Source organism: Hemicordylus capensis, chromosome 5 (genome assembly GCF_027244095.1).
Source record: "Hemicordylus capensis ecotype Gifberg chromosome 5, rHemCap1.1.pri, whole genome shotgun sequence".
NCBI lineage: Eukaryota > Metazoa > Chordata > Lepidosauria > Squamata > Cordylidae > Hemicordylus > Hemicordylus capensis.
The window spans coordinates 176509409-176527351 of record NC_069661.1 but is presented as its reverse complement, the minus strand read 5'-3'; the positions used below and the strand labels follow the sequence as shown (position 1 = coordinate 176527351).

Genomic DNA, 17943 nt, shown 5'->3' with positions numbered 1-17943 from the left:
ATACTCCTACTGCCAGTCACTGGCATATGAGCACAAGGGCATTTAAAAATCCCATCCCTGCATGTCCAGAAGCTGGAGGAGGGAAGTGGAGGAGATGGAGCCTCACGTGCCACATCCTCTATCCCAGCATTCACTCATTTCTGAGAGCATGGGGATGAAATTTTAAACTTCCATCCCCATGCACCCAGAAGTCAGTGAGTTGTGAGAGAAGAGAGGAGAAGGAGTGGAAAATAGGTGAGGTGACACACATGGGGGAGTGTGTGTGTCAGATTCACTGCACCAAGGTGCAAGTGCTGCCTGAGGCAATCACCCCACCTTGTCTCATTACCAAGCCCCCCTTTTTCCCCTTACAACTGTTTGAAGCAGGCTAGGCTGAGTGATAATAACAAAGGTTACATAGTAAGGTTTATCCTGAATCAAATTTTAAACCCATATATCTCTAGCCCTAATCCAACCACGAAAGCACACTTATCTTTGGGATGCATAAACAGTACAAACTGAATCAACAATTTCTTAACAGAAGTACTAGCAAGTCATTTTCAGATCTCTAAACACTTTTGGAAAATCTTACCCAAGGGTCTATGTGTCTGTGAAATTGTTGTTATGGGTTTAACCCGGGGGGGGGGGGGAGGGATTGATATCATTCTTACACTTAATGGGATTGTTATAAACCAGATTTTCCAATGTCGCCCTTTGGGAGGAATGCTTGTTTAAAGCTGCTTGGTTCTTTCATATTCTTAAAACCATATTGGGTAAACAATAGTGAAGTGTTTTTAGTCCAACATTAATTGCCTGAGAAATTCCTTGTAAGTTAAACTAAATCCTATTCATTTGCTGAAAATAAAAATGAATTGTAACCTAACACCAACAAAGTAATTATGATAACATTACATTCAGGGTGTATGTCAGCAATAAAATCATATAAAGGTAATGAAGCACTGTTACATCAGGGTCAGTTATTTTCTTTCAGCAGCACTGATATGCTTTTAACATGAAATTTAGACAGATTACTAAAAGAGAGCTTGTTTTTCTAGCATACAAGATGTTTAGAGGAACAACAGATGCCTAGAGATGAAAATGTGATAGACAGTTATTTGCAAAGCTGGAAGCTAAACTAATCCTCCTTCAAAAGAAATGTCAGATGGACTGCTTGCTAGCTACTATTGTCTTGCTCAGTGTTTAAAGAACAGATCACGTATGTGGTTTGTTTAAAAAAGAATTACAGTAAAAAAAAATTTTAAAAAACCAAAACTTGTTTTGATACAGTATAAAGTGTAATAAAATCAAAGATGGATAGATCCAAGAGTAGATGACTGTCCACACCAAGCAGAGTCCACACCAGCACTCATGCATTAGCCCCTCACAGACTTGTTCTAGTAGTCCAGATATGGTAGAGCACAAGAAAAGAACAGGTATATTGTAGCAAGATGACTATAGAACCCAAATCTCCTGTTGTATCAAATAAGTGAACCAAGCCATATATTATCCAGCATACTGAGGATGAGTAGCCAATCACACCTGAGTGAAATTCCTTCAAAACAACAGATGTTTTGTTCATTCAGCTGATCCAACCACTGAATCTTCCCCAAGGAAATAGACTATTTAGCTAAAATTTCATGCAATCCAACATACAGATACTGTGATAAAGCCTCATGCTCTAGTACAGGGATTCTCAACCTTGGGTCCACAGATGTTACTGGACTTCAATTCCCATAATCCCCAGCCCCAATGGCCTTTGGGTGGGGATTATGGGAGTTGAAGTCCAACAACATCTGGGGACCCAAGGTTGAGAACCCATGCTCTAGTAAATCTTAACAAACTGAGTAGCAAGACATAGTGCCTGACCTTGGTAATTTTGGATGAGGTACAACCATTGTTAACCCAAAGGTTGTCACAGAATTTTCAGCTTAGAATTTTGGATAGCAAAACTAGGAAACAATGTTGCAGCCAGTGTTCCCTCTAAGACATGTGCATGTACATGCACTCATAAGTTTTGTTTAATGTCTGCTCAGTTAATTTTAGATGCATCTCAGGTTGAATCAGGAAGGCCCCACTCTGAATGCATGTGCACAAACACTGCCTTGATACAGCCACCCAGAACAAAACTCATTCCACATAAAGACGAAAACTGTTAGAACACTGGTTGAGGGCATCCTGAGAATTTCTGAGAACTGTCCAGGAGTCATTGGTGACTGTGGTAACTGTACTTTCCTTTTAAGATTTTTGTTCTGCTGCTTGTTTGGTGGTGGTGGTGGTGGTGGCGGTGGCGGTGGCGGCAGGAGCAGTTTTTTGGGCAGCTTTTTTTGGCATTTGGCTTCCACCACCTGCCATGAATTTTCTGTCAATAGTCCTCCTTGGAAAATGCTCAAAAATAGTCAGCCCTTCAAAAGGTTCATTCCCCATTTCCACTATTTGTAAATGGAATATATCATCCCTAGGTTCGGCCCATTCCTATGAACAACTCACCTGGTAATTTATGCTGACTTTGTTTGTAATTAATATTTCTGAACTGAACTCTACGGGCCCTGTTGCATCTGTGTTTCATAAATGACACTTCTGTGTGAACACTTGAGATGTTTTATTTGATGTCTCACAACAGCATCGGCTCAGTCCTGCAGTCTTACTAGATGCAAATGAACTGGAAGTGCTAATGATCTGAAAATAAAGTCACCATTTGCAACATTACAGTTCCATGGAAAACAGCTAGAGGAATAAAAGAAGTGGACTTGTACATTTTTATTGTTCACAGCTACTTACTGCAACAAGCAACCATTATTAATCAACACAATCCTCTGTAGATGTCTCTTGTGTGGCAAGCCTAAGGAACTGAAAATACTGATTCAACATTTAGTAAACAGATGTAGGAGACGGAGCTGCACCATTGAAGTGAGCTCTTTTCTTCTGCCACCTCTCAGGTCTTTTATTGTTTTTAGCTAAACTCAGTGCTAAGTAGAACTCAAAATTCGCCACCCTCCTTGTACCTGCATTACAGTATAGAAATATAAATGAAATTAAAAGAAATTGGTGAACAATTAATGAGATTCATTATAGGGACATTTCATCACAGAATGTTATTTTCCTGCCAACTGAGACAGGATGTATTTAATTCTAAATGATCCCAACTGATCTTACCTCAAAGTGAAATGGAAAAGCTGCCACAGTGCATGTTGGGAATTAAATTGCATGCTTCTTTTAAATCAGGCAGTCCACCATAATGCAGAAATGCCAACAATATCCACAGAGTAAAGAGCTATCATGGTTGCGCATGTCTTTGGTTCATTCTCATTGCTGTCATATGCTGCATTTAATATGAGACTTTTCCCACCCTTCATTATTTTTTCATTGGCTACTGTGCGTTATGGTCTACCAGCTACATGAAACCAAGACAAGGCACAGGGACCAAAATTGTATTCTAAACAAGACTTCATAGCACAGCAGGCATTTTGAAACTAAGCCGCAAGCTTTTCTTCATTTCATGTACATACAGAGTTGTACAAAGGAGGTGTCAGAAGCTTCTCAGGTGAGGAACATTGACATCCTGGAGGAATTCATTAATATGGCAGGAGTGGGGGAAAGACAATGCTAATTTACTACTGGACATGACCTGTTAGGGAGTTATGGTTTGTATTTGGCTTGGGTTTGTAAGTTTAAGATACAAAATACGGGAACAAAATTGATTGTGGACTAGCCTTCAACACTACTTTGTTGTTGATAGTTTGTGACAACAAATATGTCAGAATATGCTCACACAGAACAGTCACTTTGGGGCACGCATGTGCACATGTGCGCGCACACACACACAGAACCTTTGATAGGGAGGATCCAGCAGGCTCATTTTATGATTATGGGCAAGAAACACTGCTGTTTCATGCAAAAACTGCCATGTTAAACTGGTAGGATCATCTGATTTTTAAAAATTTCAACAAATTCATCTGTATTCTCAAAGTTCTTCCATATGGTCCCACCCCGAATAAATTCTCTTGGTATGCTTTAGCATATCCTAGGTATTATATTTCAAATATATATGGCTTAGTCCTTTGTTTTCCCCAGGTGCTTACTCATGTGCTCCACATGCTATGCCATAACAATCAAATCTCTTTTTGTAGTGAACATGAAGGTTTGGAAACATTTGCAACTCTTTTGAAATGTGTGGCCTCCAGAACAACACATTCCAGCACAGCAGCTTTGAGATTCATATCATTTGATGGCATGGAATTAATCTGTGCAATGGGATGGTGTAGGAATAGATACAAAATAAAAACTATCTTGGACACGAGCCGCTTTCATCAGCCTGAGGGGGGAAAGCCAAATACTATTTTTTCCTAAAGCCTCCAGGCAATTTTTCTAAAGCCAACCATGGCAATTAAAGTTTATTTGAGGAAAAATAAGATGTGCATAAGAGGATGCCAACAGGGGCACCAGAGAAACTATGTCACATAGAAATGACAAAGACTGATCTGACACATTACAAAATACAGAGTCATGCCAGTACGGAAGCATTCACTTGAGAATCAAGGTAAATCAAGAATTCAAATGTGAGATTGCTGATATTTCAACAAAATACCTAATTTATCATTAAAATCAGCCTAATTAAACAATCTGTAATTAAAGTCAGCTTTATTACCAGATGAATTAGCAGACTGGGAAACTAATTTATTCCTCAATCTGTGTCATGATGTACTGTTGCTATTGTGCAGTATTTATATAGCCCATACACCCACAAGCTGCCTGGTGTACAAACTTTGGTAGGGAAGATACAAAACCCACATCCCACACCTTGTAGAGAAGGCAGCAAAGTGCATGGGCATAAGGACACCCGAAGGTAAAGGTAAGGTAGGATGGGATGGCATGTCATCTTGGAAGGAAAGGTAATCAAAAGAGAGATATCTTGCAAAGATGTTGCAAAAGCAGGATGTGAAATGGGGCCAACAAGATGATACACAAAGGACACTAGAACAGATGTGAAAGAACAGTGAATGAACCATGAGCTACATTTGTAGCTCAAAAATGACCATTCAAGTCCTAAATAGTAGGTCCATACACATTCAGAAAAGTCAGATTCGTATCCAGATCCAAACTGAATCTGACTTCAACAATGTTGTATTCAAATTCTATTCTATATTATGGCGACATCTGATATCATTTTGGAGTCGGAATTAAAATTTGAATTGTGACTTAGATTCAGATTTTCCCCCATAGCAGTCAATGGGGAAATTGGGGTGGGGGTGGGGAATCACCAAAAATGGTCCTAGAGATTAGATATTGGGAAGACATGTGGGGCTGAATGACAGGAGGCAATGTATACAATTTGAATAAGATTGGGCGATCCTGTGATTTTTCACGAAATTTTAATTTTTAAGAAGTCTAAGAATTGCCTAAACTGGCTTGTTTCAAGGCAGAGAACTAAAAACAATTTTGGAATTGAAGCCCCTCATGGACCCTCATACCATCCCCATTTGGAGTATTCTGAAATGTGCCTTCATAAAATTGGGTAACACCATCCCTTATTATTCTAATGCTTATATTTCTGAAATTGGACACAGAGAGAGTCTTTGATGGCAGAACTCTGAGGTTCTTTCCCCAAGGAAATCAGTCAACCCTTTAAAAGATGCTTTGAAATCATCTGGAAAACAAAGGAAAGATGCCCAAACTATGCACACATGGAGCACCACCCACCACCCTGCTTTGCTGGAACTGAGCGGAGCAGAGCACCCTGCGTAGATTTGGCCAGTGGAGCCCAGGCAGGCGGAAAGTGGTGGTGGTAGTGGTGGTTGGAGCTTGGTTTCAGGCAGGCAGGTGGGTGAGTGGGCAGAGGCATTTTTGGCTTGGCACCATGCTGTAGGCAGGCATAATAGTACCCTGTGTGCACTCAAGAGTTGGTCAGCGGAGCCCAGGCAGGTGGATAGCAGTGGTGGTAGTGGTGGTAGTGGTTGGAGCTTGGCTTCAAGTAGACTGGCTGTGGGGCTGGCCAAAGCTGAGAGGTGCTTTGCCTTGGCACCATGCTGCAGTCAGTCAGCATGGCACCCTGTATTGAAGTGCACTCAGAGCTGCCCAGCAGAGCCCAGGCAGGCAGAGAGCAGTGGTGGTAGTGGTGTTTGTGGTGGATTCCAGTCAAGGAAAACATAGGCTCTGGCTCAGCAGGCACAGGGCTACCCCTCTGGTGTATGAAGAGGCCTATAGAGTGCGCAGAGACCAGGAAGGTGGGCAAGAAGAACTTTAAAAGATGAACAAGCTGTCATGGCAGAGCAAACAGGCAGTTCTAATGGGCAAGAACAAAGTGAAAACAAGCAATTACAAAATAAAGGAAAGCAAAGGTGGTATTGGTGATAGGCCAACTCAGGAGCTCTGGCACAGTGGGAACAGACTTGGGGCCACCCCACTGGTGTGCGAGGTGACCCTTGGAGTGTGCAGAGACCAGGAAGATGGGTGAGCAAAACTTAAGAAAATAAAACAGCCAGTTATCAAGGTGGCCCAGAGACTGTCAGGGTTCCACTGGGAAAGCACAAAGTGAAGCCAAGCAACTACAAAATAAAGGAGAGCAAAGGCGGTATTGGTGGCAGGCCAACTCAGGAGCTCTGGCACAGTAGGAACAGACGTTGGGCCTCCCCAGCTGGCATGCAAGGAGGCCTATGGAGTGTGCAGATACAGAAGCAAAAGGGCAAAAGGAGTTGTCAACACAACCCAGAAAACAGGCAGAGTTCCACTGAGCAAACTTAAAGCAAAAACAAACAAACAAATAAACAAACAAACAAAAACTGAACAGTTTGCACAAGTGACCAGCAGGAGCTGGAATGAAAGCAAAATTAAGACAGTCATTAACCCAAGTACAAGCATACCGAGGAGAACAGAACACTGGGACTATACTGAGAAAAATCAAACTGCTGGCAGGTTAAAAAAGAAAAACAGGAATTGAGAGCACTGCTTGCCAATCCTGCATCCTGCAACATGCACCTTGTTGTTTTCAATAGAGGACAATTCTTTTTTTCTGCTAAGTGATTCTGTTGTGGGGTGTAAGGCAATGTGCATTTGTGCTGAATGCCTTGATCCCTTAAGTAATTGGTCATTGACTTTGATGTAATTCACCCCCATTATCACTTCTTAATCTTTGAAGTTTTCTGCCAAACTTATTGCTCACTATTGCAACATACTCCTTAAATTTCTCAAGAATTTGACTTTTTTTCTTTTAGTGTATAAGTGTGTATCTGAAATAGCCATCAATTAGAGTCAACAAATATCTACTTCCTCCTGATGACTCAACTTGCATTGGTCCACAGACATCACTATGAATCAACTCTAGGGGCGCTGTGACTCTTTATCTGGTTAAACTCTTTATTCTGGTTAAAGCCCTTTTTGGTCCTCTTGCTTTTCAAACAGCATACACATTGTGAGGCATTTTCTTTGCAGGGATGAACTTTCAAGCCGCTTGCTAAATTCCACCCCCCACCATGTTGAGAAATTACTTTAACTTTTCTATATCCAAATCGTCTGTGATACAATTTTTTACATGGTTTATGCTCTGGCAGAGAGTCATCCTTCTTGGAATTTCTTTCAGAAGGACTGTGGCTAGGACCTTTGTTCTGAGAACTATTCACATGCAAATGACCTGGCTTCCTACACAGCCGACACACCTTGCTCTTTTATTTAGTCTGAAACACTGTAACCTGAATGTTTGAGTCAGAGACTCCACTAGAGGTTGCATCTGATCTTTAATGAAAATTGTGAAGTCTAGAAATGAGAAATTTGAAATCAATCTGTTCTCTTGATTCAAAAATGTAACTTATCACTTTCTGGCAGATTATTCAAAATAAACCAAATAATAACCTGATCTGGTAATTTAACATTTTCACATCTTCTTGAAATGTCTAGGATTTGATTAATATGTTCAATTAAATTATTTCCTTTTCAGAGTGTCATATTACACAGTCTCACAATAAGATCAACACTAATATTGGTTGTCTTTCTAGCATACAGGTGTTTAAAAATCTCCCAAGCTTCCTTAACTATCCTGGTATTTCTTAAACGCACAATGATCGAGTCATTTACATGCAAGCACATGAATCCATAGTCTTTTCTGGTTTTTTTGCCATCCCATGCTGCTTTTTCTCCAGCTGCTTCATGTCTGTCCTCTTGCAAGACGCTTTCCAGTCCCTGAGCTATGAGGAAGAACACTATCCTCAATGACCACATTTAAAAATAAAATCCATCCAACCTCAGGATCGCTGCCTGTCCCTGTGCTACAGTTTCCATGGCATTTCTGCCATTTCTCTGGAACTCCTTTTCAGTCAAGGAGGCAGCTTTTCACTTACTTACTGTGCCTTTTGTCTGCTTTCTCTGGGCCCACAATTCAGAGAGCTCGAGGGGGAGGGATTCCTTTATCTGCCCAATCTACAGCAGAAGTGACAAGTAAGGGAACACCATGAATTAATATTGACTAGAGACATAGGAACACAGGAAGCTGCCATATACTGAGTCAGACCATTGGTCTATCTAGCTCAATATTGTCTTCGCAGACTGGCAGCAGCTTCTCCAAGGTTGCAGACAGGAATCTCTCTCAGCCTATTTGGAGATGCCAGGGAAGGAACCTTCCCAGAGCAGCTCGATCCCCTGAGAGGAATATTTCACAGTGCTCACACTTCTAGTCTTCCTTTCATATGCAACAAGGGCAGACCCTGCTTAGCTAAGGGGACAATTCATGCTTGCTACCACAAGACTAACCCTCTTGGTCACGGAGTTAACGTTCAATAGGTGAAAGAATGAAACCTGAGACTATCAGTCTAACAAAGGGGAATCAGAGTAGAGAAAGCATGGTCACTTACTGGCTATCTCTACTCCTAATGCCCCCAGTGGTTATTAGGGTTGCTGATGCTAAGAGTCAATGCCATCAGGAGCTGCATCTCCAACAAGGGCTGCCCTACCTCAAGATAGATGGTGGAGATGCACTGCCACCCAATTTCACCTCAACAAATTCTGCCTTTGCCCCTTCAGAAGTGCCACGGGGCAATGGACTGACAGATGCCTCTTCAACTACAACTGATGGCAACATAGACTGGGCCTGATATCCAGAGAGGCCTGGCTCAGAGCTCTACTGATAAAGAGAAATGTGGTGAATATTCCCCTTTACCAGAAAAAGGGCAGGGGCTTCCCTAAACCTAGAGAGAGTGGGGGTGGAATAATTTAGTACTCATAAAGCAGGTGGGGCAGGGGTGGTGGTTCCTTCTATTGCTGCTGGCCTCCCCCAGAGTAGCCCATTCCAGCAGCAACCTGGTTCTGCCCTCTATGCATGTATGGGGGCCATTTCAATGACCTTCATGCATGCACAGAGGCCATTTGTGTGACCCACCAAAATGCAGTGCAGGTGCCATTTTGTGAATCCCAACACACTTCTGATATTAATTCTGACATGTCTGAATTAATTGTGACTTTATCGATCCAATTTTGAAAAATAAAGTTGGATTAGGATTTTACTGATTTTTACTTAATTTCCATGATGTCGGATTGAATGAATAAATAGCTTTATTATGATCAGTGATCAGTTATATATACACACAGATACTACATTGAGGTAAGAAGTAAATCATAGAGAATACACCAACATCGAAGCCTCATCTAACAATATCTAAAAAGAAGGGCTGAAGGTTAGCTGTTGACGGATCTTAACAGCAGCTGCACAAAATTTGGCAACCTTGTAGGTGGTAGAAGGTTTCCTATCTGCAAGGAGGAGTGTGGTGTAAAATTCAGGAGTACAGCTGGGAAAGCATGATAGCAAGGGAGAAATAAGATTGCATCAGCTATCATTATAAAAAGGACAAAGGAGCAGCACATGGTGGACAGATTCAACCTCACCTGAGCCGCAGGGGTATAACCGACTGGCCAGAGGGGTTTTCAGAAACCTTCCAGATAGAATTGCTGGTGGTAAGGTGTCATATCTTGCTTTGAGGAAAACCCTGTGGTGACTTGGTAAAGAGAGGGACAATAGATAGATAGCAGGTTCCCGGTTAAAATCACCAAAGCGCCCTCTTATGGTTTCTGGGATGGAGCTTAAATCGTTCTGATGTTCAATGTCCAAGACCCTCTGTTTGAGGATCTCCTTGGCTTGACTATAATCTAGTAATGACAGATGTTCAGCAGAGAGGCCAAATGATGACAATTTACCCATCGGTGCTCATGTCCAGGTGGACTGAAACCTATCGGCCAACATAAAAGGAATCAATTCTAGAGAGGAGAAATGTATCCTAAGCCAATAACTAAGGATTAAAATTCATGCTTTTGTTTCCACCCTCTGGAGGCCCGTTTCCAACCTCAATGCTGCGTTGGAGATATGTCGAGGGGCCCTGAATACTGCACTAATAAACTTGGATTGGATTATCTCCAGTGGCCTATAGTTAGGGTAGAGGCCCAGTTGTACACCATACAAAAGTTGAGCCAATGATTTAGTAGCAACTCTGCAGGGATAACCTCTCCACCTTGGAGCGAAAGAATCTTAATGTTGCTGAAGGACTTCTTTGTGCCTGTTAGGCAACATAGTCCACAAGGGCCTTCCATGACCCGTGGCATGAAAAACCACACCCAGATATTTAAAACTATTGACCTGCTCTATATGATGGCCTTCTATACGCCAGTTAAATCTTTTAGGCCTTTTGGCAAAGACCATTACTTTGGATTTCTGGAAGTTAATTACCAAGTGGTTGTCCTTGCAATAAGTGGTCAAGACGTGATGTTGGATTACATCTGCCATCAAACCTAATCCAAATTTGCACAGGCTTAGGAAAATTTGCAAAAGCAGGTACTGGTCTGTTTAGGACAATGGGGCAGGTACCTTGGCATTCTAATAGGAAACAACAATTCATGCCCAGAATGTTACCTCTGGCACTTTTTCATCCAGAGAGACCAAACTTTTATGGTAACTATATGAGATTTGGAAATAATGTATATTGGGTGCCAGTGCCAAGGTCCTAAAAAGACATCAATACATTTGTCCTATGACTAACACTAAAGTTAACACACACACACACACACGAGGCCCAGTTGCACAATGGAAGTATCATCTAGTATGGCCCTAATGGCAAATATTCAAGTTGTGGGACAGCCTTTGGATGGGTTGAAACTTTTCTTTACTAGAGCTGGGAAAGTGGTGGATACTTTATTTTTCACAAAACAAGTTCCACATGTAAGGAGTGGACAAACATTAGAGCTGTTAAGTGAAGTAGCTTGGAAAATTACTTCAGGAATAAGTAGTATGAAATTTGAAGAAGCAGAAGGCCATGCAACTTCTTCTTGGTTTCAAAAGCTGGCCAGAGACTTAATGCTTTCTGCAGGTTCCCACCCACCATAGTGAGGCAACTGCTCAACCAACAAAGCCATCTTCTTCTGAGACTTTGAAGCTATTTTCACAACCAGGAGAAATCAGGCTAAGGGAGCCTAGCCCAATTTCTCCTGGTCATCTGCTGCCATGGGAGCTGTGTGGCTCCTGGCAGCAAGGCACCAAAAGTACCCCTTCCCTTAAACGAGGTTAGCGGAGCGAGCGCTCCACTAAACCCGTTTGATTGATTGTGTGCTGCAACACACAAGGAGACAAGCCTCCCAACCCCGAGGGTCTTTCCAGAATGCCCCCACTTGCGCGGAGCATCCTGGAACTTCCAGGGGCTGGCTGGCCCCTGATCCCAACCACCCCTGCCGGCTCTGTGATGGAGCCTGCAATCATGTGGGCGACCGATCCAGCCGCCCAGGGATGGCTCCCTCCCCTGTGTGCTAAGCGCACTCTCCCTGCACTAACCCGAACAGCACTTCACAACAATTGTGATGCGCCTCTTTGTTTGCAAAGAGAAGAAAAGGTTAAAAAGAGAGTTTGAGGACCACATTTTAGAAAGCAACAGCTTCATGTACCTTATGCAATATGCACCTAAAATAATATTTTAACAAAGCCTAATACAATTGATATAATACATTAATACAAACCCTAATGCTTGCAGAAATGTAATATAACATTTTATATATTCATTACTACTAATTACTAAAAATCATATTGTTTGGTAGATAGTGTTTTGACAAAGGTACTAATGAGGAAAACCTGTTTTACAGAAAAATATAAATGGGCATATCAAAAGAGACATAATCAACTAGCTAATTTTATAGGAACTGACTCAAACACTATAAGCATCATCAAATTCTATTCCTTTCAATTGGCAAATTAAGAAGTTCCTTTACTCCTTTCCACTGATCAATGGGACCTAAAGGTGCTTAAACTTGGTTGGATCATGGCCCAAGTATTTCCCAGGGATAAGTTATATGGCATTTAGGATGCTACACTTAATCAGGGTTTTATGCCATAGAAGACTAGTGTTATCATTAAACTGGGATTGCACAGTCCCGTGAGGAAGAGAAAATGTGCTGGCAGTTCTTCTTTCTTAACGACCACTGACAATCTGTTCTATCACTAACATATCAGCCATAGATCAACTACAGTGGCAATACATACAAAAAATAGCAGAAAAGGTAGAAAATGAAAACAGGGAGAGACAGCATTAAACTTGCGGAAATGGGATTGTTGACATTGATAGCCTATAATTTCAGGTCAGAAGTCTGTGATCTTTAATCCTGTGGCTATGATCCTGCTTCATGTCAAGCAAAAGACAAATTGCCACTTCAGGAAATACTAAATGTGTTCACATATGTTTGTTACACATAACACTCTCATCCCATATATACTGTGCAATATATTACTCGACAGACTAGAATTATTGCTTTGCAGCACCTGAAAGACACTTACTCCAAAGGAAAACATGATATCCAATGGATGATTGATGAGAACAACCAAAAATATTAGTACTGTGAGAATCACACACACACAGTATTATAACTATTTATTCCCAAGCTCTGTGTTCTTCTTTTATACTTCTGTAGTTCTTTATTTTATTTTCCCTATTCCTATAGAACAAGGAATATGCTTCTTCTTTATAGCAATTTTAAGTGTATATTCTGTGAAAAACAATACAGTCAAATATTATTCTCCTGAAAAATATTCGGAATCATATCACAGTATCTAAGACAGTGTGCAATAAATAAATAAAAACCAGAAATGAACTCATTTTAACAAAAACTATACTGGGAGTGTCTCACCAAATAATGGACATAATCTAATAAGGAACTGTCATTTCCTTATTAATACCCTTACAGAACCCCTATTAATTTCAAATGAACTTGCACAAGAGCTGTACCCTGTGGATCCTGCCCTTGCCTTTACCCTTGGAATCTCTGCAATATGATATAGCTTGTGTGAAATAACAGAGGAAGATTGGAAAGAATGTCATGCTGATATTAAGAAACAAGGCAATTAATCATCCCTGGTATTAAATGTTCTGCAGGCACTTGCCATACATAATTTTATCAGTTGCACTGCAACTACAGGACCTTCTACATTTCACACTCCAGGGCAGAAAGTGAAGCTGCTGTTTGGCTTTCCGGGTTCAGCTAAGCTGTATTCCTTTCATCTACAGTAAATATAGAGTTAATGTATTTGGATAATTAGATAAATAGCTGAAGATGAGTTCAATGGTTTTCTTTCTCCAAGCACAGGCACACTGAAATAGTGTTAGAGCATATAAACAAATTAACCAGGAGTGTTGACACTCCCTTCCCTGACAACTGTGTTTATGGTATACTATGAATTCAGCCTATGTTACAAATGGTGTGAAGAAATTTAATATGATTGAGTTGCAGTATTTTTAAACAGGGGAACAGAAAGTGATAAAGTGTGCCATCTATCTTACTCCCATGAACAAACAGAAAGTCGTTCCACTAATGCATGGCAGGAAGAGGCCAAATTTCCTTTGGGTAGCAGAACCCCTACCTTATGAATTGTGGTTCCAAAGGGACACCTTAACCCTTAAAAAGGCTTTTTGGAGAAACAGGGGACTACCAGTTGAATGGGAGGCTTAAAAGCCCCTGTTTGTGAGAACAGTCAGTTTCAGCCACGTCTTGGTGAAAATAGTCATGATTTGACTATTTATTATTTGATTTTATTTATTTGATTTTTATACCGCCCTTCCAAAATGGCTCAGGGTGGTTTACAATTAAAACAAACCATTAAAACAGTAAAGAGCTAAAACAAAAATTTAAAAAACCACAATATAACAACAATTAACAATTTTAAAAACATTTTAAAACAACAATTAAACAATCGCAGTAATTAAAAACCCTGAAACCGGGTTAAAATATTAAAATAGATTTTAAAACCCTGGAAAGCCAGGCCAAACAAATACGTTTTAAGCGCTCTCCTGAAGGCTAATAGAGAATTCAAATTACAGATTTCCGCAGGGAGCGCATTCTACAGCCCAAGAGCAGCTATAGACTAGTCAACGGATCCAATCATCGGCATCATTAGAATTGTATGAGGTTTCCTATATGCTTATATAAGAAAAGTGTAGACAAAAATAGGAGAGTTGAGAAAGGAAGGAAGGAAGGAAGGAAATTATCTGTAGGTCTACTTTAGAGAAAGGGGCTCTCCATCTTTTTTTTATATTAAATTTTTATTAATTTTAACAATAATCATTCACAACACATTAAACAAATATGGACTTCCCGCTCACACCTCCTCGTGAATCACCAACTATAGAATTAACCCTTGCTATAATAATAATTCAAAACATAGATTTAAACCTTACAAACACGATTTTGATCTACTCAACCTGCTAATATTACTAAATTTCAAACCCTGTTGTAAAATCAATATTAGGAAAATAGTTCTTTAAATACAATAAGAATGGTTTCCAATCTTCTTTAAAACATTCTAAATTTTGATCTCTTATCAGTACTGTAAGTTTTGCCATCTCCGCATATTCCAAAATTTTTATCAGCCAATCTTCTTTTGAAGGCAGTTCATTGCTCTTCCATTTCTGTGCATATATTATTCTGGCCGCCGTGGTAGTGTACATAAAAAATGTTAGCTTAGTTGTAGAAAACACTCCTTGTTTTATTCCCAGCAGGAAGGATTCTGGCTTCTTAGGAAATGTCATTTTAAATATTTTCTTTAACTCATTATATATTATGTCCCAAAATGCTTTAGCCTTCCTACAAGTCCACCACATATGAAAAAACGTTCCTTCAGAGTGTCCACATTTCCAACATTTGTTTGAAACATTTTTAACATTAATGCCAGTTTTTTTGGTGTCAAATACCACCTATACAGCATTTTACAATAATTTTCTTTTAAAACATAACATGCAGTGAACTTTAAATCAGTTTTCCATAATTTTTCCCAGGCTGCCATTTCTATATTGCACCCCACATCTTGAGACCATTTTACCATAGTCGTTTTAACCACTTCATCTCTTGTCTCCTCCAAAAGCAAGAGCTTATACATTTTAGAAACTATTTTTTCATCATTTTCACACAGCTCCTTCTCAAACCTCGAGATCTGATCCTCAAATCCAACTTTAAGATCCTTCTTATAAACTTCGTTCAACTGATGGTGCTGAAACCAATCACTAACCAAATTTTGTACTTCAATTAGACTTTTTAACTTACAGTCCTTTTCTTGAAAATATAACAGATCCCTATAGGTACCCCATTGCGATTGGATATTTACTTCTTTCCGTGCTAAAGCTTCAATCAGAGATACCCAAAACTGAGTTTTAGGTTCCAGACATTTTTTATATTTTACCCATACCCTCATTAAACTCCTTCTTACATAGTGATTCAAAAAATCTTTATGTATTTTACTTTTTTCATACCACAAATATGAATGCCATCTAAACCTTCTATCAAATCCTTCCAAATCAAGTATTCTAGGATTTCTTAATGTTATCCATTATTTTAACCACGTCAAACAAACAGCATCAAAATACAACCTTAAGTCTGGAAGGGTAAGACCACCTCTTTCCTTTACATCTGTTAAATTCTTAAAATTAATTCTTGGTCTTTTCCCTTGCCAAACAAATTTAGTTATGTCCTTCTGCCATTGCTTAAAACATGTTGAGGTATTAATTATAGGAATAGTGTGAAAAAGAAATAACATTTTAGGCAAGACATTCATTTTCACCACTGAAATTCTTCCCATTGAAGACAAATTCATATTAGACCATCTTTGTAAATCAGTTTTCACTGTATTCCATATTTTAATATAATTATTTGAGAACAACAAAGAATTATTATTTGTCAGCCAAACCCCCAGATATTTAATTTTCTTCTCCACTTTCAACTCACTTATTTCAAAGAATCTATCCTTAGATTTCTGATCCATATTTTTAGTCAAGACCTTTGTTTTAGTCTTATTTATATAAAACCCAGCCAATTGGCCAAATTGTTGTATTTTTTCCAAGAGTCTTCCAATCTTGTCCAATGGATTTTCTAAAAAGAACACAACATCCGCAAAGGCTCTTAGTTTATACTCTTGTTTCCCAATTTTCGGGCCTTGTAGTTGATCATCTTCTCTAATATTTCTACAGAGCACTTCTAAGACTAATATAAGACTAATATAAAGGGGAAAGTGGACATCCTTATCTAGTTCCCTTTTGTATTTTACAATTATCTGATAATTCCCCATTTACAATAATCTAAAAGGGGCCCTCGATCTTAAACTGGATCTGCCCTGCTTCTCTTCCCTGATAGTACTCATTTCACAGATCTCTGTATTTATGACAGTAACAACAAATGTGAGAGATATTTGCAGATGGACTGATAACCATTTGGTCATCTGTTGGTTAGAAAAATAAAAATATTTCTCTATTTACGTTCCCTGTTTCAACTTCTGTACTCTTAATGGGTGAGCAGAGTAATGGGAAACTACTTTCTCATTGCTGTTTTTCTTGCATGTGTGAGCACACATGTTTCTGGGGCCATCATTTTCAGATAGTTAGGCAATGGGTGGAATGTGTGCTTTAAAATATCTGGTAATTTCCAGACCACAGTTACTGAAAGGCAAGGATTACATTCCTTAGCCTAAACTCTCTAGGACCGCAGATTAATTTTGCAGTCAAGCTGAGCTGAAGAATATCATTTAGTAATGGAAGTTCTGTATTTAAAATGTCATACCTGTTGAGAGTGAAAAATACTTAAGGCATTAAGGAAACAACAAGCCAGCAGTGTGAAATGGGGATGTCAGATTCTTTTTTTCTAGCAGTTTGGTAATGTGTCATTCATATACTAACTTCACAAACTTGGAGAGTTTTTTTCAGCATTAGATAGATAGATACAGGTGCCCTTTGCTTAAACACATTCTGCAGTCCACAGTTCTCAAGACAACTTTACTCTGAAAGGTGCTGCAAAACGAAGAGCAAATGCTTGTTTGATTCTGAATCAAACTTTATTAAATAAACTAAGAGTGCTCATAATTTAAATGCATACCTAAACTCTAAGAAGCACATGCCTATGAAAAACAGCTGTCTTCAAGCTATATGATAAATACATACCTGCAAATAATCTGCTCACCTACATACATGCATTCAGTCAAGATATTGGTGGGTATGAAATTTGGGGTTGAGAAATAACTGACCATTAATGTCATTAAGGCTGCCCTGAACTCAATGGAATTTACTTCCTCTGACAGTGTTTCCTCTAAGCACTGTTCCTTCTAACAGGGTTTCCTGTTACTGACTACAACTCCCAGAATCCCCAGCTAAAGGCCATTGCATCTAGGGATTCTGGAAGTTGTAGTGAACAACATCTTGGAATCCCAGTTAGAGGGTAGGGATGTGCCCAGAACCATTCCAGAGGCGGTGGGGGTGTTCCCTTAAGGGCAGGGGAGAGTGCACTTACCCCTCCCGCCGCATTTCCCCTGCCGACGCTCTGTTGTATCAAAGCCCCTCGGGGCATCAGAATACCTCCCTGCAGTCCCATTGCCGTTCTTGACCAGAAGTGGCCGGAAGTACCGGGCACGCATGCAGGGCAGACAGGTATGTGCACGCATGCAATGGGCACACGCACACCCAGTACTTCCGGCCACTTCCA

At 39.9% G+C, this 17943-nt stretch overlaps 1 protein-coding gene across 6 annotated transcripts in view; it reads right to left on the bottom strand.

Annotated features, from left to right (window-relative positions):
- Positions 1 to 17943, bottom strand: part of IMMP2L (inner mitochondrial membrane peptidase subunit 2) — a 753382-nt gene that overhangs the window by 58051 nt on the left and 677388 nt on the right. Inside the window, exon 6 of one of the 6 annotated variants that reach the window (XR_008307851.1) lies at positions 2467 to 2655. The exons of the other annotated variants lie outside the window; for them this stretch is intronic. The gene's annotated coding sequence lies outside the window, so the exon portion shown is untranslated. The remainder of the gene's footprint in view (positions 1 to 2466; positions 2656 to 17943) is intronic. 6 annotated transcript variants of the gene reach the window in all.